Source organism: Cavia porcellus, unplaced genomic scaffold, assembly GCF_034190915.1.
Source record: "Cavia porcellus strain 051 isolate PalLab524CR breed Dunkin Hartley unplaced genomic scaffold, mCavPor4.1 scaffold_5, whole genome shotgun sequence".
Classification (NCBI taxonomy): Eukaryota; Metazoa; Chordata; class Mammalia; order Rodentia; family Caviidae; genus Cavia; species Cavia porcellus.
Window position 1 is genome coordinate 64800057 of NW_026947488.1, and position 25532 is coordinate 64825588.

At 39.6% G+C, this 25532-nt stretch overlaps 1 long non-coding RNA gene across 2 annotated transcripts in view; it reads left to right on the top strand.

The window, feature by feature from the left end:
• LOC106029133 (uncharacterized) overlaps nucleotides 1-25532 on the top strand; it is a 143271-nt gene that overhangs the window by 31575 nt on the left and 86164 nt on the right. Inside the window, exon 3 of one of the 2 annotated variants that reach the window (XR_001202801.3) lies at nucleotides 10883-11071. The exons of the other annotated variant lie outside the window; for it this stretch is intronic. This is a non-coding gene — a long non-coding RNA (uncharacterized LOC106029133). Of the gene's footprint in view, nucleotides 1-10882; nucleotides 11072-25532 lie in introns of those variants that run through there. 2 annotated transcript variants of the gene reach the window in all.

A 25532-nucleotide genomic window follows, 5' to 3' on the forward strand; every position in this document is an offset into this window, starting at 1 on the left:
CTCAAAGCAATTAATGGTCTGCAGCATATGTTAAATGCCCAATATGGGATTAATCCATCCACTTAGGCCCAACAGGCACAGAAGCTAAGGCCCATAATTAAGCTAAGGCCCCATGAAAATAATTTTAATTTCCTTTAGGTATATAAAAGTGGATCTTGCCTGGATTATACTGATCTTTCGACCAATGCAATCATAAGGTATAATTTTTAAATTTTAATGTGAAAAGTGTTCCAAAATGGTAAAAGTACCTGGGGCTGGCCCATGAAAATTATAAGAATCTATTTCAATAGGAATTGTAAGAATCCCATCTTAGGAGCATCTTAAACTTTGGTCCATCTCCAGGACAATGGTACTTCCAGAATAAGAATTTGCTAGAGCCTTAGGACCTAATGCAGGGCTGGGCATCCAGCTGGAGCATAGAAAATGCATGCTACTCTTCAGAGTCAGAGACGACCTCCAGTCTTCGCTGGCAATCCAAGGAATGTCATCTGACTGAAAGTTTCTTATACTTTTGCATACTCCAGAAATGTAAACATTAGGGATATGGATGAATAAAATTCAGCAGAAGTAAGGAGTCATCATTTGACAAACAGACTTTGGATATAAACAGTTTTGGAAATTTAAAGCATCATTTCCTTTGCTAAGAGTGAATTGCTATACAAAAGCCAGAGCAAAAATTCTCCAGAGCCTTTGGCAAAGGCTGCCTTCAGTCTCTGAGAGGCAGCCTAACACCTGGAGTCTCTGCTAGAATGCAAGCATTGATCAGTTCCCTAAGTCCCTTCCCTGGTGCACAGACATCAGAGATTGGAAATGTCACTACTGACATCCAGGGAGGTGATACCACAGATTTGGTGGTGGATTCACCCACAAGATCATGGTTCAGTAGAATTAACTGTTACCCAACAGTGTTTGGAAAAGGATGTTCTATATGGAATCTTCTCTTTGGAGCTGTATAAATGATTCCTGGAAATAATACTAGTAACTAATACTTACAGATCCTTGCTATGTACTAACCCTTACAGCAACTTTGCAGGGATGTTATTTGGATCTCTTGGTGGGATACAGTGATATGGAAGGTGGGTAGTTAAAAGAGCCAATGCATGTATTCTTTGCATTGTCATTGTAGGTCTCTCAAAGTACATAGCCTCTCTACTGAAAACAGGACTGGTGTAGAAACGATGTTGGCTAATGTTTATTGAGTCCCTGCTATTCCTCAGGTGCTTTGCATAGATACCATCTAACCTTTGATGTAACATTGTTCTTCTGTTTTATAGCTGAAGAAACTGAGGTAGAGGTCAGTGAAGTAGTTCACTAAGGTTAAGTCTATTAAGTAATAGATCAGGGATAGCAGATAGGCAGATTGTTCCAGCATCATCACTGGCTCAAGGTCCTTGCTGTGTATTCTCTGTCCTATCTGTGATCTTCATGCTCATTCCCCATTCTTCATAGATTCCTATGTTGACATGATTTACATAAAAGTTTAAAAAGAGTGAAGGTTGTCAGAATTAAAAAGGGTTTCATGTGTCAAACTTCAACAAAAAAGAAATAAAAATGTGGTTCAGAGAAGAAGGTCTCAGGTAGGTATGATTGATCATAAAAAATAAACTACTGTAAGAGACTCTCAGAATCACCACCTTGCACAAAGCCACTACAACCTTAAACAGAAAGCACTTAGGCAAGGATATCTACCCAGAAACTTCCTGTCCATCCTTGGACTGATGCCGCTATTATTATTGATCCTCATGGGCAAGAATAATTGTTTCAAAACCTCTAATGCAATCCTCCTTATTTTACCTTTTAAAACCCTTGTCTTCCGTTGCCTCCCTCCATATGCCCATAATTTACTGTGGCACGCCTCCTCCCATGGCAGTGTTCAATCCTGATTAAATTCATTGTCTTTGGAGAATCTCTATTTCTCTGTCTCTATGTTAGTTAGGTTGATAATAGCCATATCTCCTTAAAAACTCTGGACGTTTTTGTGCAATCTTGAGTTCTACTTTCTTTTCTGAGTCTCACTTTTTCAATTCAGACCCATGCTTTTCAATCTGTCCGTGTTGATTTATGTGTTTCTAGTCTAGGCTGTTGCATGGTTGCCTGGCATTTTATTCTCCAGCACGTTTCACTTAATTATCCTTCCAACGACGGATCCACAGCTTAGCTTCCTGTTATTAAAACTAATAATATTATTGATAAACATCCTCTTTCTGACTCTCTTACTAGATCTGTGCACAATTTCTGGGATGTGCAAAAGAAGGTGGAATCTTATTGCACATAGACAAAATAGCCATAATTTTACTAAACCCTGCTAAATTATTTTCAGGGAGAGCTGTATCGGTTTAAAGTTCCCAGAAAGCAGTGCATACAGTTTCCCACCTCTTCATGTGCTCACCTTCATTATGAATCACTCACTCTTCTAATTTCCGCTTCTCTGATGAGTGAAAGGCATTGTCTTATTCATGATTTAATTTGCATACATTGATTACTAGGTAGTAAGAACACACATTTATTATCATTTGGCTTGCTAGTATCTAAATTGCCTATCCATAACCTGGTTGCTTTTTTTTTAAAAGGCATCAAATTTCTCACCTTTTTCTTCATGATCTGGAGTTTCTGGCAGAGTCATTAAACTATTATTGACATTAGATATGGCAGTATTTCCTTCCACTCTGTCATTGATCTACTAACTTTGCTGTGTGATGCTTGCTTGTTAAATCCATGACTATCCAGTTGTGATGTTCAACCAGTTTTGAGTTTTTTTACCATATGTTTATTTGATTTTTGCCATTCAAGTACATTTATGAGGTTGATAATTTTACTTTCTGTACCTAAGTAGTTATTTTGTTTGGAATCTTTGGACATAAAATGATCTTCCAGGTTTCTCTCACTTATTAGCAAGTTCGTTTCCCAGTACCATTGACTAAACAATTCTCTTTTCTCATGTCTCATTATCACTACCTTGACTGCCTGTTAGTTCTTAAAAACGCATGATACTATATCATACCATGTCTATGTTGTCCCATGCCAGTATCATGTGGCTGTTATTCTTACAGATCTGAAGCATGTTTTTCTACTAGAAGAATCTACTAGATTATTCATGGGTCTACAATTTTTTTTACTTTGAGACAGGGACTTGCTATATAGCTCTGGGTAACTTTGAAATCACTCTGAAGCACAGGCCAAACAGAGAAGATAAAGAAGTTAAAAGGAAGAGAAAAAGACAAATTTTTTTTTTTTTTGCATCTAGAGGGTCATATGTCAATCCTTGTTTAACTGTAAACTGCAACTCTGCTTATTTTCTTAGGGTAAAGTACAATTCTGGGACTATAAATACCTTTGAGTGTATTTTGATCAAACATCATTCATTTGTTCAGAATTTTTATATTGATTATCCAAGTGGCTGTTATGGTGCTAGGCACTGAATCTAATTTAAGATGTTTCCACTGGTGTCACTTGTGCTCATAATAAATGCACGCTTGCACCTTTGAAAGTGTAAGTGAGGCAAGTATGGCTTTGTAGAAGTGAGCCAAGGGAAGTAGAGGAATTTATATGCAAAGAAGATAGAGCATAAGCAAATGCAAGCCAGTGACAGTATTCTGGTGGGATACACTGGTTAATTTCAGCACTCTGGGAGACTGAGGCAGAAGGATCATAAGTCTGACCCAAGTCTGGGCAACTTAGTAACTTAGTGAGACCTTGCTTTAAAATCTCAAAATATAAAATATAAAAGAGTTGAGGATGTAACTCAGCACAAAGGTCCTGGATTCAATCTTCTTTGAGGGACCGATATAGAGATAAAGGGAGTAAGGGAGAGAGAGACAGATCTGATATTGGGTAGAGATGATTCTATAACAAATATCTTAGACAATCAACCTAAAAAGAGAAAAGGTTTATTTTGATTTAAGCTTTGGAAGTCTCAGCCCATGATTAGTTAGCTTGATTATTACTCTAAGCATTTGGAAATACATAATGTTGGGGAGCAGGCTGCAGAGCAAAATTGCTCACATTATATCCACAAGCATCTCTGAGAGCAGGCTGGCCCATAATGACCGGAAGACCTTCCCGAATGCCCACCACCACCTTCCATTAGTGCCAAGGTTGGAGTTGAACCTTCAGCATATAGGCCTTTGGGGGACATTCCAGATCCACACAAAAGCATTCTAGCGTTGGCCCCCAAGGTGCAAGTCTACCTCTCAGTTCATGTGCATGCAGTCCAACTGTTGTAGCACCATTTAAAAGCCAAAATCCAAAGTCTCTTCAGAAATTCAAGGCAACCTCTTAATTACGAACCCTCTCAAGTAACAAAATCCAAAAATCCTTGTATTCTTATACAACAAAATCCTTGTATTCTTCCAAGGCATGATGGTGGAAGGCATAGAGAAAGCATGCCTATTCCAAGAGGGAGGAAAGGAAAATAATGATGGATTGAACCAAAGCAGACTGAAACCTAGCAGGACAAGCATTTAATGGCTCAGATCCACATCTGGCATCGGGGGCACCCTGTGTTGCTTGAACAGCCCCCCTTCCCTAACTGCTTTGCTGGCTCAGCTCACGTGATTATTTTTCCTGCAGACTCTGCCTTCACCTTCCCTCCGCGGGTGTGATTTATCGCTTCTGCTTTACACTGTGTCTCCACTACAGCTTTGACTTCACTTTTACAGTTCCATGCATTGCCCGGTCAGGCCCTCCTTTCAGGGACTCTGATTCTGTACGAAGCTGGGGACCTAAAATTTAACATCTGAGTATTTTGAGGACAGTGCCGAAAGCCTTTTACCACTTTTGCCCCCGTTCTGTACAATTCTAGCTAGAGGTAGGGAGCTGTATAAAAGGCAGCTACAACACAGTGTGGCTGATACTCAGGTAGAAGAATGAGCGAGGTACAGTGGCCACATAGTGCAATGCTGCTTGGCTCTGCCTGATGTGGGTTGGGGATGGTCTTGTGAAGCAAGGAATCAAGTTTGACCTTGAAAGTGAGTAAGAGAGTGTTGTGTACACAGAGTTATTAGATTTCATAGAGGGTTCAGGGTCCTAAGTCTGACACAATCAACTCCTTGTTTAAATTCATACACTGTGTATTGCTGGGCAAGCTCTTTAGTCTTGCTGGATTGCTTTCTATAAAGTAGGGTAAATAACAGTGACCATCAGGATTTCTAGTGAGGTTTGGAGGTAATGTATGTACGTTGCCTCCCCCCCCAGCACACTCTGGTGCACACATGTCACCTGCACATACACATATTATGTGTGCGGGCAGCTCAGCAGCTAGTCTTGTGAACAAATGACAAGAAGATGGAGCAGGGCACAGCTTGGCAAAGGTCCCAATTGAGTTTTGGAAAGCAAAGTCAGGGAAACGTGTCCCTAGCCACTACATAGAATGGACTGCATAGATGCTAGCCTCTAATCTTCAGGGTAAAGATCTAAGAGTAGGTAGTAAGTTGCGGGGATCTGAACCTGGGTCTTACTCCTATGTCTCCCACTGCAGGACAAATGGCTGCCTCTTGGAGGAGTCAGGAGTCACTGAAAGGTAGAAGGGGGTGGATATGAGATAGGCTGGACCTGTCTCTTGGCAGAAAATGCTTCTCTGGATGCAGACTGGCATTTCTGTGTCTGGCCCAGGAAGTTCCAGAACAATGCAGACAGTGAAGAGTGCCATGGTTAGAAAATTGCTCTTACATTGAGTTTCTGACCTTCTGATTGCTATAAATCTCAGGAGTATGCTGGTAAGGACCATGTGGTGACCTCAGTGTCCAGCTCAGTGTAGGTCAGTCTATATTGTGTATGGGAGTATGTGTGGTATGGCGTCTTGATCACAATTATCTGAGTCTGAAACCCAGTTGTACCACACACAAACTGGGTAGTTGGGCAAGTCACTTAATTTCTTTGAGATTTAGGTTTTACTTCTACATGTACCTATGTCACTGAGCTGTCAAGACAATAGAATGAAGTCCTTTGTTTTCTGGCAAATGGAAAATAATAAACAACAGGTAACTTCAAAGCATAGACATTTGCTAGGCAATTATGCTGGTGGGGCTGCTGGCAGGGAAGAAGCAGTTGAATAAAAGGCCTTGAGGCATGAAATAACCTGACATTTTCAGGAAACTTTAAGTGGTTTGGTCTGACTGCAGGGTAATGTTGAGGAGGGAAGGCACACATTGTCAAGGGAGTTCACATAGACAATTATATATAGTCTTAGGTGTTTAATTGTTTCATTTGTGTTTCTGGTTGTCTGAGTACATAGCTCTTCCTTCAGTTTTGGGAGCCCTCTCAGATGTTCTGCTTGCTGGCTAGACCAGGCTGGATAGCTTTGAGAAGGCTTGCACCTTCAGATTCTGGGAGTAGCCAGCAGGCCTGGTAGGAGGTTCCAGAAGGTGCTAGGAGGCTATTGAATCCCTGACCCTGAGGCCCTCCAGCCCACTGCTTGCCAGAATCCTCTGCTAACTCTTTGCAGGTTATGTAAAGGGGCAATTAAGTTTGAATGAAGTTACTAGGCTGGGCCCTAAACCATTATGACTGGTCTCTTCTTGAAAAGGATATATTAGCACATGGACACATATAAAGGAATGAGCATGCATAGACGAAGAGGAGAAGAGAAAATACAGTTATCTAGAAGCCGAAGTGAGAGACCTGAAAAGGGACCAATACTGCTGACTCCTTGACCATGGACTTCCAGGTCCAGATTATGAGGAAATAAATCTCTTTTTAAACCATCCAATTTATGGTATTAGCAGGTTAATGCAGGCTGGAAAGGGTGGTGGTGGTAGCTGTGAACATAGAGTCACTACCCATCCTAATCCTGACATGGATGGGTAAATTGGACCTTGCAAGGAAAATATGAGAAGTCAGGAAGGTCCAGCTGTAGAACTGTGAAAGTAGGATTAATGGGAAGGCATGCAGGAGGTGGTGGCATCACTACAGCTTCCACCTCTGTGACATAGAAGCATCTATTGGTAAGTTTGAGCTGCTGTTGCTGGTTAGGGATTGAAATAGGAGAGAAGCACTAAGTGTGCAGTTATGGAGAAGGTACTGGAACCTATCAGACAACTCTGTGTCACTTCTCAATCATCTTTAACTTGAGACACTTTCAGAGAGAAATGATTATTGTTTTACATCCACCTCACAAATACCATGCAAATTCTTTCAGCCAATTTGAGCTTGAAATCATGCAGAGAGGGGATTCTGGGAAACAAAACTTCCAACTTGACCCAGCTGATAATGGAATGGTGTGGCTCATAAACCTTTTGAAAGGGGGAATCTAAAATACAACAGGTTGCATAAGTACTAAAAACTACAGTCTTCTCCATTTCCACATTAAAGCATCATAGAAATCCTGCTGAAAAGAAACATATTTAACTTCAATTAAGCATCTCCCAAATGTCAGTGGCCACTTAATCTTCTTTCTTTTGAGCATAGCAATATTAACTGTGAGCTTCAGAATGAAGGCTAGAAACTGCTGCCTGGTAGTAGCCCTGTCAATTGTCAAGCAAGTATTTAATGTCCTGTTCAGCCCCCTTCCTGACCATGCCCCACCTTCCAGACAGCAGTTTCTCCTTTAGAGGACTCTTCTGCCCAAGAGTGTCCTTCTGCTTCTCCTTGTGAGCTCTTGTCCTGCTGCTGACATTGCACAGTACTAACTCTGAGTATTGAGTCTGCCAGGTTCTCCTCCTAAGGACCTCTAGCTTGCTGAACGGTATTAAGACTGAGAGTAAGCTCAGAGCTGGTGGCAGATCAGGCATGATAGTATGTGTGAAGCAGCTTGGGGAGGGGTGGGAGGTCTCTTAATTGGGTTCCTGGTTGCTTGCTTTTCAGTGAAGTCTCTTCCTCTAAATTGTTATTTGGATAACAGATTCACCTTTTGAACAAACTAGGGCAGCTTTCTTGTCGTCCTGTGTTGCATGATAGTTGCCCAGGGAAGGTCCATGGGCATGAAGCACACACATCTTTCAACTGTCATTCAGGTCCAAAATGCATCCAGGATGAAGTCTGGTTGTTTTAGACAAATGACAGGCAATACTATTTGAATAACATTTTAGACAATCAGTTGGATATTTTGAAATCTACTGTTTCAGGGGCCAGGTTACTATTGTGATGTTTGCACCAGGTCCTGTGGATCTGAACAAATACATTCTGGAGATGTATTTGAGCAAATACTGGAGATGCCAGAAATCCTGGCTGTCAGCCCAGACAGAAACCAGAGCAGAGTTGAGCTTTGCTCTGTGTATTGATGCTCCTCAGTTATATTTTCTGTATAACTGAGGACTTTAAAGCCAAGTTTTACCTAAATCCAAGCAAGTGTTGGCATTTGAAAAATAAAAATAAAAAGACATATTTCTGACAAAATTGCTGCCTTACGTTAGCTTGGCAGGGCTTTAAATAGCTGTTATTGGAAAAAGGCCGAGGAGTCTAAAAAGAGTACATTCCGTTTCTTGCCTCCTGTGCCCCCACTCCCAGGGGTCAGTGGGCAAAGAAGCTATAATTACACCTCAAGTGGTTTTAATGACACAGGAGGGAATTCGGAAGCCTTAGGTTGGAACAAAAGCAGGCGCCTATCTTCAGTCAGACATAGTTCACAAATCTCCTAGCTTTCTCTGGATAAAAAAAGTTCTGAGAATTCCTAAGAGGCAATGATTCCCTGGAGGGAGTTTAAAGATGGAAATAGATGCATTTATTTTAAGCAGCTTATAACCCTAGTCTTAAAGACCACTCTTCTCCATCCTTCAACTCTGTATAAACCAGGGCATTGATGACAACATTTTGGGTGACTTCCTATATTTCTCTATGAGTAAACTTTCCCAGTTTCTACTGGAGGAATTGGTGTCCTCAGAAACACTGTATGTGTGGTGATGGTGGGAGAGGTGATAGTTAAGCTCAAAACCACTTCTTTCTTCCCACTGTCCCTTGGCTATCTTGCTTTAGGGCTGACCAGTTAATCTCGTCTCCCTGGACTCCAGGGAAAAGATGGCAGAGAAGGAAGACTTTGGGAAGCCTGGCTTTCCAGTCTTTAAAACCTTCTCCAAGCCAGTTCTGTTTGAGGCAGACATAAGCAAGTATTTGCATTTCCCTGAGAACCAGCAGAGGGAGCTTGGAGTAGAAGCTGAGAGCTTTCAAGAGCTTCAGATGGGAACATTAGCAATTCTGATTTCCATCTGTTTCTCTCTGTTTATGACAGCAAATAAATAATGAAGAGTCCCTCCTTGAAGTCGCAGGTGAATTTATGTTCCTGAGCTGATTGAAGGCACCCAGTACCCATTTAAGACAGTAGACTTCCACAGAAAACCTAGTCTTGATAACGAGCAACATGCAGTCCTGTGTTTTTGCTGCCAGAGGACACAGGGTGCCCCAGTTTCATGCACAGAAAGCCTTGTGGAAGTGGAAGGATCTGCCTCATTGTGGAGACACCCAGGATACTGTCACCTGTGACACTTGGAGAGTACGGCATGCTTTCAAGTAGGAGTATTTTTCCTTAATAGGAAATGTAGTAAGACCAGGGGCCAGAGGCAGTTTAGGTAACAAGACGGATTTTCTGGCCAGGCAGGATGATTTAGCATGGGGGAAACAATGGGAAAACGTTGATGTGAGAGTTTGTTTTATCATCAGTCATTTCCTTTATATTTGAAGTGCAGCCCATACCATTTGATATACAGAATGCACACATTTTATGTACACAGATTGATGGTTACTGAGTAGGTAGATGTACCTGTGTGATGCACCCAGTCAGAATACTGGGCATTTCTAACATCCAGAGATTTCTTTTGTGGAACTTCCCATAAGTACCTGCTCTCCCAAGATGATCACTACTCTGAATTCTGTAACATTGGTAAGTTCTTCTAGTTGCTACACTCAGATGATATGTTTACCTTCATGTCTGGCTTCTTGCCAAGTCCATGTGATTTGTCTATGTTGTAGTGTGTACTCCTTCCCCTCTTCCTTCCCTCTCTTCCTCTTTCTTTTGCAGTACTGGGGATTAAACCCAAAGCTTTTTTGCCTTGTGATTTTAGACAGGGTTTCCATAGGTCACTAAAGTGTCCAGGATGGCCTCATACTTGATATCTTTCTGCCCCAACCTCCCAGAGTTCTGGGCTTACAGGTTTGTGTCACTGCACCTGGCTGGTATTCTTCCTTAATACTGGAGTGTCCCACTGCATGAATATACTATAATTTCTTGTTCATTCCTGTAATGATAGCTCTCTTTATTTTTATCAGTTTGTGCTTAATGCAAATGAAGCTACTTTATCAGCATACATTCTTGTACAAGTTTTTTGAGGACATATGTGTTCATTTTTGTTGAGTAGCTTTTGAGAAATGAAATAGCTGGTTAGAGGGCAGGTTTCTGTTTGGCTTAGTCAATAATGCCTAAGAGTTTTGTGAATAGCAATTTACACTCCTGTCAGCAGTAAGTGGGATCACACTGGAGATCCTTGGAATTGGAATCATCCAGGCTGTGTCTCAAACCCAACACCACACTGTTCTGCTGGTTATCCTGTGGGTTATACCTGGGTCCCACCCACTTTGGCAATAACTGGATTCATGAACAGGCAGGAGTTGGGATACAGTCTAAGTTCAAGGTGGGGGTCAGTTGTTGGCCAGTGCTAGGGGTCAGTCTGTGGCTGAGGAAAGAGCTCTTCACTAGCTGTGATGTTAGTGATTATGATGGTGACAGAAGATACAACTTACTGAGTTTTCAGCTTAGGATATCATATCATTCATAACTCAAAATGTTCTGACATGGAAGATACATTTATCCTTTTAATGTGGAAATCAGGGAAAGAAATTCCTGTGAGGTTTGACAGCCTAGCCTATTCAGGTAGGTGGAAGGACTGGGATCTATGTCTTTGTCTTAAAAAAACAAAAAACCTTGCTTTTTTCTTTTTCATTATGTTATTCTTTGAAGATACATATTTGGAACAGATACAGATAAGAAACACAAAGAAGACCAAGCCATCCTTCCAATCTGTGCTCCACCTATTTCTTCTCTCCCAAGCCAACATGATTATCGGCTTCTTGTGTGTGATTCAAGAGGATGTCTGCATTTACAAATGGACAGAGGTATTCAGAGCAGTGTTTTCCCCATACAATGCAGCTTGCTTTCTCTATTTGACAAAACATGTCAGATAACTTCCTCATTTTGTATACTCACTGACCTCTTTTTCACAGCTGTACTAAGTCGTTTAACCATCCTTCTTTGGTGGACTTTTAGAGTGTATCCAGTCATTTGTTACAATAAGCAATGCTTCCACAAATGTCTGTACATATACTATTTTCTCCATGTCAATATGCTTATAAGGTAAGTATCTACACTGGGGTTACTTAGTGTGCATATTAAGTTCCATAAATATTGTCAATCTACCCTATACATAGCAAAACCAGTGGATTAACTTCTTTTTAAAAAAATTTTATTTAAAGAAAAAAACCACAAAACAGTACCAGTAATACAGAATTTCAAAAAAAAAGTAAGAAATCACTAGTTAATAGGTTACATATTGTCATCTTAGAAATAGTTGTTCAAGTTACAAAATTAAAGCATACAAAGTGGACATTCAAAAAGTGAGACTGCTAACAGTTCCGTTCAGTGATCCAACAAAAACTTAGTAATATGGTCATCTATCTTACACACCTAAACACACTTGCAGTTGTATCCTTTAGAGCACTTTTTTTCCTCTCTTTTTTACAACAAAATTTACACATTTTGGGTTTTATTACTCCCACAGTTCTTATTAGTTTTTTTGGAAGAGAATAAAACGAAATGTGACAAAATAAAGCAGTCAGTCAAAACAAAGGATGGACATAGTACATGATGTAAAAACAGAATACAAGGTAATCAACAATGGTTACCATAATGCCTCTTGCTACCTTAAAAAGAATTGCCTATATCATCAGGTATAATAAAATTGAACATAACAGTACAGAACGAAACCAATAAAACCTAAACATTGGAGACATTACAGGACTTCAAAAGAAGATAATAGCCAAACCAGAATGGGCATCATAGTGAATCTTACTGCCTTCAAGGTAGTTGCCTCTATCCTCAAACTTGATACTATCAAACAGCACAGAACAGAGTAAAATCAGTCAAAACAAGATGGTGAGAGCAATACAGGCTTCAAATAAGTTAATAGGAAATCAAAAAAGTTACTATAATAAATCCTGCTAATTTAAAAATTTTTTTCCCTTAATTAAAAAAATAATAAAAAATAAATACATTTTAAAAAGGAGGAGATTGAGATAAAAGAGAACACAACAACATAACAATACAGGACAGAACAGAATAATTTAAGTAACATAGTGTTTCACCACAAGAAAACCCGACTTAATAGTAGTTACCATAGTGTCCCTTTCCTTGAAATATTTGAGTATAACTTGGTATACTATAGCATCAAACATATCTGAAACAATTCGAGGATGAAAGTATTACAGGATATTTAGAACTAGCTAACAGAAAACAAACAATGGTTTTTATATTATTATTTGCCTATAAAAATTTTGTTTATACTATCGCATACAATAAAATCCAATAAGATACAATGTGATAAAACCAATGGAGACAGAAGAACAACAGTTTGATGGGACTTCAAAACAAGATGATACTAAATCAGCACTAGCTATTATGATGTCTTGTTTTCTTCAAAATAGATGTTCATATCATCACAGACAATAATATCAAACATCCCAGAATAAAACCACTCCAATTAATGAGTGAAAACTTTATAAGGATTCAAAGCGTTTAATGGGGAATCATGATTACCACATACTTTTATGTATTCTTATCATTTCTTACACTAGGGAAACTATTTGGCATTTATACATGTGAGTTTGATTTATTTCGCTTATGAGTATGGTCTCAAGCTGTGCCCATTTATTTATAAATAGCTCAATATGATCCTTCTTTATAGCTGAATACTACTGCATTGCTTAAAAATAACACAACGTTTTTATCTATTTCTCAGTTGGTGGACACTTAGGTTGTTTCCAAGATCTGGCTATTACAAATTGTGCTGCTATAAACAAGGGTGCACATATATCACTGTGGTATGTTGTTTTCAGTTCTTCTGGGAATATGCCTAGAAGTGGAATAGCTGGAACAAATGGGACTTCCAATCCCAGCTTTTTAAGAAACCTCCAGACTGACCTCCACAATAGTTGCACCAGTCTACACTCCCATCAACAGTACAGGAGAGTCCCCACAGCCTCTCCAACTTTTGTTGGTGGTGGTTTTCTTGATCCTGGCCATTCTTTCAGGAGTGAGATGGAATCTCAGGGTGGTTTTAATTTGCATTTCTCTAATGAGTAATGATGATGAACATTTTTTCATATATTTATTTGCCGTTCGTATTTCTTCATCTGAGAAGTATGTATTCATGTCAGATGCCCATTTTTAGACTGGATCTTTGAATTTTAGGGGTATCATTTTTTAAAATTCTTCATATGTTTTAGACAGAAGTCCTTTGTCTGAGGGAGAGTTCACTAAGGTTTTTTCCCAGTTTGTGGGTTTTCTTTTCACTATGCTGGAGATTTCTTTTGACATGCAGAAACTTTTTAATAAGAAGTAATCCCAGTTATTGATTCTGGGAAGTATTTACCATGCAGTTTGAGTCCTGTACATGAATTCTCTACCTACCTCTATGTCTTCGAAGTTTTTACCCAATTTGTCTTCCAATAGATTTATTGTTTCTGTTTTAATATTCAGATCTTTGACCCATTTAGATTTTAATTTAGTTCATGGGGATAGGCATGGGTCTAGTTTTAGTTTTCAGTTTATGGAGAGCCAGTTTTCCCAACACCATTTATTAAAGAGACTGTTGTTCTTCCAGTGAACCTCTATTTCCCCTTTATCAAAGATAAGGTGGTTGAGTGTGTTTGTAGTTGTGCTGGTATCTCCTAATCTATTCCATTGATCTTCAGCTCTGTTTTGATTCTAGTACCATGTTGATTTAACTATGGTTGCTTTGTAGTATAACTTCAAGTCAGGGATTGTGGTGCCTCCTGCCTTGCCTTTGCTGCTTAGAACTTTCTTTGCTGTTCTAGGTCTCTTCTTGCTCCAGATGAATTTCAGGAGTGATTTCTCGATATCTATGAGATATTTTGATGGTATTTTTATTGGGATTGCATTGAATCTGTATAAGAGTTTTGGGAGAATGGCCATTTTCACAATATTTATTCTTCCTATCTATGAGCAAGGGATGTCTTTCCATTTTCTGAGATCCTCCTCAATTTCTTTTTTCAGTGTATAATAATTTTCCCTGTATAGGTCTTTCACTTCTTTTGTGAGAGTAATTCCTAAATATTTCATTTTTTTGGTTGCTAGTGTGAAGGGTGTGGCTTCTCTTATTTCTCTGTCAGTGATTTTGTTGTTAGTGTATAGGAATGCTATTGATTTCTGAATATTGATTTTGTATCCAGCTACATTACTGAATTTATTTATTGTATCTAAGAGTCTTTCATGGGAGTTTTGGGGGTCTTCTATGTAGAGTATCATGTGATCTGCAAACAATGATAGTTTAACTTCTTCTTTTCCTATCTTTACCCCTTTTATTTCTCTCTTGTCTAATTGCTCTGGCTAGTAATTCCAGTACTATATTAAATAGGAGTGGTGATAAAAGACATCCTTGTCTTGTGCCTGATTTTAAAGTAAAGGTCTTCAACTTTTGGCCATTTATGATGATACTGGCTGTTGGTTTGTCATAGATGGCCTTTATAATAAGAGGTAAAGACCATCTATTCCAATTTTCTGTAAAGTTCTTATCATAAATGAATGTTGGACCTTATCAAAAGCTTTTTCTGCATCTACAGAAATGATCATGTGATTTTTACTTTTGACTTTACTGATACGGTGGATTACATTTATTGATTTACATATTTTGAACCATCCCTGCATGCCTAGGATGAATTCCACTTGGTCATGGTGTATAATCTTCTTGATGATTTGCTGCATCCTATTTGCCAATATTTTATTGAGGATTTTTGCATCTGTGTTCATTAGGGAGATTGGTCTATAGTTCTCTTTTTCAGTTGGGTCTTTCTCAGGTTTTGGTACTAGAGTTAATATTTGCTTCCAGGAATGACTTAGGAAGGATTGCTTCCCTTTCAATTTCATTGAAGAGTTTGAGGAGTGTCGGCATTAAGTCTTCTTTGTACTGCTTGTATAATTCCGCAGTGAATCAGTCTGGGCCTGGGCTCTTCTTTGTAGGTAAGGACTTAATTACATTTTCAATTTCATTAATAGAAATTGGGTTATTCAGCAGTTTTACATCTTCTTGACCTAGCTTTGGTAATTCATATGTTTCTAGGAATCTGTCTATTTGTTCTGTGTTATCAAATCTTTGAGAGTAGAGGTTTTCAAAATAGGTGTTGATCTTCTGCTTTTTAATAGAGACTGTAGTGATTTTGCCTTTTTCATTTCTTATTGCATGAATTTGATCTTTTTCTTCCCTTTTTAAAATAAGGTTGGTTGGGGGTTTATCAATTTTATTTATTCTTTCAAAGAACCAACTCTTTGATTCATTGCTTGTTTGGATTGTTTTCTTAGTCTCTATTGCATTGATTTATGCTCTGATTTTTATAATTTTCTCTCTTCTTTTGGCTTTGGGCTTGACCTGCTCTTCTTTTTCTAGCTGTTTGAGGTGTAACATCAGGTTATTTATTTGTATTCATTCTGTTTGCCAGATGTGGGTACTTAGTGAAATAAATTTTCCTCTGAGGATGGCTTTCATTGCATCCCACAGATTCCAGTAAATTGTCTTTGTATTTTTGTTTGTTGCAGGTATTGTTTAATTTCTTCTTTAATTTCCCCTTTGACCCACTGATTACTCAGGAATGTGCTATTCAGTTTCCATGTGTTTGTGGGATTTTTGTAATATCTCTTATCATTAATTTCTAATTTCATAACACCATGCAAGGTATGATTTCAACTCTTTTGCATTTATTTAAATATGTTCTGTGAGCTAATATATGGTCTATTTTAGAGAATCACCCATGTACTACTGAGAAGGATGTATATTCTGATGTTGGATGGAACACTCTGTATATGTCTATCAAGTCCATTTGTTCACAGGTGTGATTCAGTTCTGTTATTTCTTTGCTGATTTTCTGTCGAGCTGATCTGTCCCTTGGTGTCAATTGTGTATTAAGGTCTCCTATTATAATTTGTTACTGCTAATTTGGTTTTTCATTTCTGTTAATACTTATTTTATGTAACTTGGTGCTCTGGAATTTGGTGCATATATATTTAAGATGGTTATCTCTTCCTCTTGAAGTTTTCCCTTATCCAGTATGTAATGACCTTCTTTATCTCTTCTGATCATTATTGGTTTAATGTTCACATTGTCTGCAAACAGAATGGCTGCTCCACTGTTTTGGGGGTTCTTGTTGCATGAATTATTGTTTTCTATCCTTTGACTTTCAGACTGTGAGTATCCTTTTGGATTAGATGGGTTTCTTGTAGACAGTATATGGTTGGATTTTGTTTCTTGATCCATTCTGCCAGTCTGTTTCTTGATGCATTGAGACCATTTATATTAATAGTTATAACTGTTATATGTTGGTTTATTGTTGACATGTTATCTTTCTCCTGTGTCTGTTCTGTTTAATTGTCTGCTTTGCTTAGTGGTTTTTTCCCTAAGTGTATCTAAACTGTCTTTCAATATTCTTAGCAGGGTTGGCTTGGTGATAATGAAGTTCTTCAGCTGTTCTTTGTCATAGAAGTATCTTATTTCTCCATCGATTTTGAAGGACAGTTTTTCAGAGCACATCAGTCTAGGTTGGAAATCATTTTCCTTTAGGATCTGGTAACTTTACTCCATGCTCTTCTTGACTTTATTGTTTGTGCTGAAAAGTCTGCTGTGATTCTGAGGTTTTCCTTTATAAGTGATTTCTCTTTTCTCTCTGAGAGCTTTTAATATTCTATTCTTATGTTGAATTTATGGGATGGTGATTATTATATGTCTGGGTGTAGTTTCATTTTGGTTATGACTATTTGGAGTTCTATATGCTTCACTGATCCTAATGTCAGTTTCTAATCTCATGTTTGGGAAATTTTCAGGTATTGATTGTCTAAATATCTTCTTGCCATCCTTTATGTTGTCCCCTTCTTTTTGATTAATCCCTAAGAATCTTATGTTGTTTTTCTTTGCATCATGTTGCAGCTGTTGAATTGTTGTTTCCTGATTCCTTGTTATTTTTAAAAGATCTTTCCTTTCCTGTTCACTAGCTGCAGTCTTGTCTTTGAGGTCTGAAATTCTATCTTTACTTTCATTGAGGCGGTTTTTACAGCTTTCAATGGAATTTTTGATTTCCTGTGTATTTCTTTGCATCTGCTTTATGTATTCTGTTCATTTGATATATTGCTCATCCAGGGATTCTATCTTTTTGTTTAGTTCCTCCAATTTTTAAACTGTATCTTCTTTAGATATGTTCAGCTTCTTCTTCATTTCGTTTATCATTTCTTCTTTTACCTGGGAGATTATTTCTAGTTAGAATTCCTTTAAAGCTTCCCGGAATTGTTTCTTTATTTCAGTTGCTATTATGTCTGATATTTCAGGTGTATGGCATATATTTTCTTCTATGTACATAGCTCCTAATGTTTCTTGGGATGGGCTGGAGGTTTGAGATTGTAATTTGGTCTTTCATTTTGTCATTTTCCTACATGTCTCCATTTCAAGTGTTTGAAGTGTTATTCCAAGGCTTCCCCAGGGTCTGTTGGAAATCCTCTTCTATGCCTGCAGCTCCTGGGATTCTGGCCACCCAGTTCCCCAGATGGGGAGAGGGTCACTGAGGGTGGGGCAGGCCGGCTGAATACCAGCCTCTGGAACCTATGGCACTGGCTTTCTTGCTTAGAACTCCAGAGTACACCAAGCAGTGCCAGAGGTGGGGAGGCCGTTGGAGGCCCATTCAGGACCACGCTGGTCTAGTGCACCTGGAAACCACAAATTTCCAAGTGGATTAACTTCTGAGAATCCAGGACACATTGGCTCTCAAAGGAGTTAAGAACTCCCGATTGGCAGGCATTGTACACTAAGTTTGCAGCTTGCGAATGAAAGAACCCTCCTTCCTATCAAGCATTGTATGTGGCCCTGTGGTTTCCAGGCCCCTGCATGTTCGTAGGCTCTATGACCGCTCCTTGACTTCTCTCTGATACTTTTGCACTGTGGGGTTGACTCCTAGGCTAGGCAAGAAGATTTGAGAGCAGGACTTTCTTTTCTACCTTAAACCATTACATTTCAGCTGTAACGGTTTGAGGTTGAGGTCTCTGAGTAAGCGTGTGATGGTTATTTAACTATTACTATGTAGAATTCAGACAATTTTATCAGGCTCCCAGATGAGTGCAAAAGCTCCTCATGTCTTTGCTACTCACCTCTCAAATTTAAATACTCCCAAACTAAGAAAAGGATTAGTCTCATATGACAACATTAGGAGTGAACTCCTAGAGAGCCACCAATAGTAGCTAAGAATGAGTAGTAGGAGGCTGACACAGGAGAATCACAAGTTTGAGCTCAGCCTGGGAAACTTAACAAAATAGTGAGGCTCTGTCTCAAAATAAAATTTTAGAAAATAGGCTGGTGATATAGTTCAATGTGAATGCCTTGTGTTCAATCATCAGCATCATAAAAAATAAATAAGTAGATTTAGATCAGAGATACAGGGCTGTGGGGCTTCTCAGTGGTTTCATACTTCACTACAGCTGCTTTCTTTGTACAGGGCTCCATCTCCTCCTCTGTCTTATGCCCCTAAATTGAGAAGGCAGCAGGTGGGAGAGGCACCTCCCTTGCCAGGACAAAGGCACCTGCCAACAGCAGCATTCTTCATTTGCATTTCATTGACTTATTAAAGTGAGACCCAAATGTTGCATTTTTCTCAATTACATTTATTAATGGAAACTAAAAGCTTCTGAGGGTGAAGCTTATTGGAACATATGGTCAGCCTTTTACCTCTGAAAGCCTGGGGCTGCGGAACACAGGGCAAGAGGAGGCTAGGGTTTTAATAAGCATTTGGATTTCCTGTCTCCTGTCCACTCCAAATAATTAAATAAAAGAACTCTCTTCTTACTTTATGAGGGAAGTTTGGATAGTTTAAATTTAAAACAAAGTCAGGGAAAACCTAGGGGCTATACTCAAATGATAATATTGCCTATAGACATAGGCTTCAAAGGTACAAATTTGCCTCATTGAAATTTTTCTTTAATTTTGGCTCATTTTTTGATGGTTTGATACTTTTTCTAGGAAGAATTATGAGTACTGAGTGCCATATAAGTCTCCATCAACAGTTGGATCACAGATGAGGAAAATGAATCTCAGAAAGATAAACAAAATGCCACTGTGACCAGATGCAGAAGAAGTCAAATTGGGAAGGGTAAAAGGAGATGGAGACTGATGGATGGAGTCACCGGGAAACATTTTTTGGAGGAGGTGAATTTGGGCTTGAAAAACAAGTGGGATATTTGATCATTTAAAGAGCAGGGGTAAAGCATAAGGGATACTAAGGCAAATGTGCAGAGGCAAGAATAGACAAGATGTGTCTTGTAGATAATAAACATGGTAGCCCAGCTTTAAAGAAAGTAATGGAAAACAAAGTTAGAAATGGGGTTTGAATTCTGATAAAGGATAGCTAAGACATTTGTGTGTTAGTTTTGAGTGATCACTTGGGAAATTATCAGAACAGAAGTAATGTTTTGGACAGATGATCAGATGGGTCAGCAAGGGATTAGTAGAAATTCACTGTGAATCAGGCATTGAGCTGGTGTTGAAGATGCATGTGGTGTTTTTCCTTATGACTCAAGATGCATCAGGGATTAGTGTGCTGCAAAAGGGACTTGGCCTTCTTTTTATTAATGGGCACCACTGATTTCATAAGTAGGGGACTTAGTGCTTTGCTTTATAGTATTTGTGAGGAGTCATAACCCTAAGAGATTTTTATTTGGTAAGAATAAATCTGTATAACTCAGCAATGCTTGAGGCACTATTTATTACTTTACTTTCAATAACAATATCTTATGCATTAATGCCTTCATGACACAATAGTGCTTTCTCATACAGTGTCTCATTTTTATTTTTAACCTTTGTGAAGTTGAAATGGCAGGTATTATTCTGTGAGAAGCAGAACTGAGATTTGTGCTAGAGTTCGGTGGACTCCTAACCCCATGCACATTAGGGAGTGGAAAACAATCCTTTTTTTAAACACTATAGTTTCTAAAATGGCCTTATGTCTTTTTTACTGGTTTACTTTGTTTAAAGAAAATATCTTCCCTTATGTTTTTATCCCTTTAATTACTTTTAATACTAGTACAATAATTGCATACAATAGTAGCTAAGAATCTCTTTTGTTCTAGAATGCTCTGATGACTACCTAGAGAAACTGCTGCTCTAGGTATCTATATTTTAGCACCTTGGACAGTACCACCACCCACTACCGTGGCTTGAGACAAGTTTCTGTCTTCAAATTCTTAGCTGAGGATAAATTTCATGACTTTTTACCCCTAGCATTTAAAAAATCTAATCTGAACACTATGATTATAAAATTTTTGAAGTCTGAACACTTACCTAAACACTGGGGCCTCCAAATGGAATTCATCATCTCTAGCACCCAGCTCCTAGGCCTGACCTTTTCCCTTCTGTATTCTTAAAGGTATTCTTGCTGAGTTTCAGAACCAAAAGACCATTACAGCCCAGAAGAGTAGGACAGGTAACTGTTCTGTTTGTAAAAGACAACTCTGCACATTTCTATGATAAAACTGCTTTCACTGGAGAGCTTACAAAATAAACGCCAGGACACACTGACTGTGGACTTCTGTTCACTTGAGACCTGATCCCTAAGACTTTGGAATACACGTGTTATCACCCAGTGTAGGAGACTCAGTGCTGAACGTGGCCAGTGAGAAACCAAAACAAATGGCCATCACACATAGGTGGCTCACTCCACCTGGCAAGCTTTCGTTCCAACTCTGCTTCCTGACTCTCTCCTTCGCCTTCTGAACATAGCTCAGATGTCACTTTCTTTGGAAAATCTCTCATCCTTCAACTCAGGGTGAATTGTTAATTTCTAGGGAGTTATACAACACTTTGTATGGTTTTTGGTTATGTCTCTTAGAAAGAGGCAGTGTAGTATAGCTCTAATATCTGGACCCTGAGACTGTGCTGTAGGATTTTAGTCCTGACCCTATTGCTCTATAACATTGGGTGAGTTTATTTTACTTCCAACTTCCTTATTGAATGTGTGGGAATGTAGATAGCACCTACGCACAGAATTGCTGTACTGGACAGCATACAGTGAACGTTCTGGGATCCCTGCTGTTATGGTCAGCACAGCTTGGCTGTGATTAGAATTACTTGAATCCCAGTGCGCTGAGCATATAATCAGTTTTAGTATATATTTATTGAGATTCAAAGGTTGCACAAGAGATGCTCAATAGTCATTTGTTTATTGAGTTGTTCGTTGAATTAAAATGAATCAAGACATGTAAGAAAAACATTACTGAATAAGTCAATCAGACAATGGATATTTTGTTAAGTGCTGACCAATGTGAATATTTATAGGCCTTAGTATTCTTTGTAACATAATACTGGTGGTTACTATGATTGCTAAATTAGTTTAACTGCCAAATTTAGCAATCTAACAAAAAGCAGCATACTTAGTACACTTTAACAAATGTCTGGTGAATGAAATTTTCCTCCTGAGTCAAAACTATAAGGATCAGGTTACAAAAAACTAAATCACCCAAACTCTTTTAGGAATTGGCTCCGCAGGGCACATAGAGATAGCTTAGCACATGGTGTGCCTTTCATTCAGCAGACCGGATTACCTTCGGAATGTATCTTAATGTTTTATTTAAAAACAACTATAGACATGTAGGAAATTGCCAAGGCAGCACTGTCTCCTTTTCCTAATGCCCCTCAATGGTTGCCTTTTACTGTTACGGTGATACCATATAAAAATCAAGAAATTGATGCCAGTGCAGGGCATGTATACAGTTTTCCCTATGTGTTTAATCTTGTGTCTCTATGGGAAAGCAATGAACAGGCTCCAAGTACAGATGGTAACAAGATCACCCTGGGCAGGTATTGACCCAACAGCCACTGAAGTGCAGGCTTCTGAGCCCTTCACATCCACAAGAGGCCCCTATGGGAGACGTACAAAGGAATTTGCATGTCATCTGGATGGTTACCAGATCAGTGCAGATTCAGGCATGACAGAAATAGGACTTTGCAAATGTATTTGTGGGATTTCCTAGTGCCCAGTTGGTTTGCTTTCCTTACCCAGGGATTACCTGCACCCTGGGACATAATTCTGTAGCAGATCCCTAGTCCAAGAGTGGGCTTGTTGCTAAGCTCATAAACACTGTGTTCTGAGGATCTTATCCAAATTTATGAGAAGGAATGGGAACAGAGCCAAGTGTACCCAAGACATCCACCACAAAGCTCTGTTTATGAAGCCACAAATAACCCACTCACTGAGGTGTCGGTGATGGTGTTTTATAGAGGTTTAGAACACCTCATAAAGGCCTTTTATTCACCATGCTTAATTTTAAATAGGTCTTTAAATTGTGGGGCAACTAAATGCCAGTGTTCTTTGAATATATCTATGCTTTCCTCAAAGAGAAAAACAGCAGAAACGGCACAGAAATGGGGAAATCCAAGGCTATGGTTTCCAGCTGCTTCAACTGGAAAAGGCTGGGAATCAGGACTTTTCCTCTATTAAAAGTCCAGGAGAGTGATGGGGAGCTGGGTGCTGAGATTGTGGTAGACTAATCTCATCCTGAAAATTTCATAACAGTGGTGAGTGAGCAGGCCACCTCACGAACTGTGTAATAGGGCACATTGACAACATAAGGCCCACTATCAACTGAGGGCCTACTGTGTGTGATTGTTTTTATCCTCACTGAAAACAAGTTAGATGGAAATCGTAGTCACCACTGCAGAGCTGGCAGAAGTGAGGTTCTATGAGTCAGGTGACATACTCAAACACAAAGGGCTCGTGTGTGGCAGACCCAGGATTTCATTTCCGGTTCAGCTTTTGGATTCACTCCTCAAGCTTTTTTAATGCAGAAAAGAATGAGAAAAGAAGCAACACCTGTTTGACGGTCACATGAGATCACCACCATAAGCGTCACCTGCTGCCAGGTCTATAGTGTTTGATCAACATCTACATCCACCATTATTCTATTAATTTTGGCTAACAAAACCTTACAGAGCACTTATTATGCTCTAGGCACTCTTCCAAGCACTTTGAGCCCCAACTCACTTGATTACTACAACCACCCTGGGAGGTATCAGACACGTGGGGAACAGGAGGTATAGCGAGGTTTGGTAAGTCACCTGAGGACACACAGCTAAGCTACAGCAGAAATGGGGCTCAAATCCAAGCAGTCTGGCCCCACAGTCTCATCTCTGAACAAGCTTCTATTGTTGAGGGAGGTCTGAGATCACTGTGACCTGGGAGATCTCTGGTACCACTGTGTTAAAGGCTTACTAACACTGCTGGGCCTAGCCCAAGGGACATCATGGGTGAGCGTCACCTGGAGGGTGTTAGAACAGATAGCCTGCCCCACTCTGAAGGTCCTAATTCAGAAGAACATGAAAGTGTGCATTCCTTCCCTCAGCATGTCTGTGTTTCTTGCTCTCGGTCAAGGTCCTTCTTTGCATTTTGCTCTAGAGTCTGCTGATTCTGTAGCTGCCCTAACACAGCCTTCAATTGGGCTGCTCTGCTTTGTTCCTCTGTACTTGTTCTTTGCTGGGTGAGGGTCTTCTTCTATTCTCAACTTGGTACTAGACAGAGCGGATGTTCTGTTGGTGCAGTTATATCTGCTTAATCTTAGATTCTTGAAATGCACCACGAAGGTGGGAGCTGACTCATATGGACTCTGTAATTCTTTCCTCAGTGACCAGAGTTTGTTTAAGGGACATGTGGGAGTCCCCAGCTAGGGACCTCCTGGAATAGGGTAGAATGAGGGATGCTCAACTTGGTTTATTTTCTCATTCACTCAGCACATTTTTACTGAAAAAATGATGAGATTTAAGAACAGGCAACATGGAAATGATAAGACAAAACCCCCTTTCAGAAGCTCACCCTATCATGAGGCGGGGGATAAGAACAGAGACAGCTAGAATGTAGTCTGGAAACTGCTCTAAGGAGGAATGTGTGAGAACTGGAAGAGCAGAAGCAATCTGCTCAGCCCCATGTCTGCCATCCACCCTTCCCTCTGTACAGGACAGACTGTATCATGAGAGTTACTGTGTGCAGTTTATTTTAAGTGAGGATGGGACATTTTACAGGACCAAACCCACTCAGGCAGCGGGGATTTCCTGGCCTCTGTGGCCCTGTCCTTGGCTGAGATTTCCCCAGAGGTTCTCTGTCTTTCTCCATGAACAGAGCAAATGAAGAACAAAAAAGTTCATGACTGAAACATGTTTTCCTATGATACAGTAACAACCAGAAACATGCCCTTCACTCTTGGTTAAAAGTGGTGACACTAATTGAAGGGAATCCAGGGAGATTTGCTTCCAAGGAAAAGAGCTGTGTGAAGGCCCAGCAGTGATGAAAACAGACCTCATCTTTGTGTGAAGGCAAAGCTTCCTTTGGGTCAGGAAATAGGCCTGGACCACCACAAAATTAACCCCAGGAGAGCTAATACTTAAATACTTTTTTCTTTTACTGTGGTTCAGTTGTGCTTGGCCTGGGATGGTGCATAGCCAGCCATATGTTTCTCAGTCTCAGCCACCTCTGTCTGCAAGAAGCTTGGATATGCTGTCTAGCTGTGTCCCTGGAAGTCACTATCAGCCCATCTCCAGCACAAGCACGATATGCCATATGAGGTTGGTGCCGCTGTAGTGCAGTGGCACTGTCCAAGAGATTGGTAGCCTTTTGAATATAAATCTTGGAAACTCAAAAAGTGTGTCAGGCTTGGAAAGGATGAGAGAAGTATGTGTCATTGGGAAGAACATGTTTCAGTTTCAGCCATTTACTAAGGTTTGGGATGTCTTTGTCACCCATGAATTGGCTCATTTAAAAACAAGTTACTAGACCCACAAACATGTCAGGATGCTTCATGAGGGCTGGGGTTCTGAGTCCTTCACTGTCTTGTGGAGCTCTTCGCCTGGGGGAAATAAGGTGTGATGCAGCATTCAGATGCTCTGCTAGGGGTCTAGCTGGAGGAGGAAGTGTGCATGGGACTTTGAAGGCTCTACAGAGGTCAGAAGTGATGTCCAAGAGGAGGGGAAGAACAAACTGAATTCAGATGAAGTTCTGGCATGAAACTGTCAAATTTCTAAGAACATTAAATATGCAGAACTGTTAGATCAAAATCCTAGCTCTGCCACTTGTTAGCTGTGTGACATGGACACATTACATACTTTTCTAAAGCTCAGTCTTTTTATCTGTAGAATAGGTACAGTAAAGCAGGCTTTCTGGCAATATAATACCTGTTCACAATACATGGTACCAGATATGATGATTCTTACACACAGGGCAGAGCAGGTCAGGGAGGAGAGGTATTTCAGGTGTAGGGTAGTGACCAACACACAGGTACTGAGTAGCCAAGTAGCTGAGACATGCGGAGC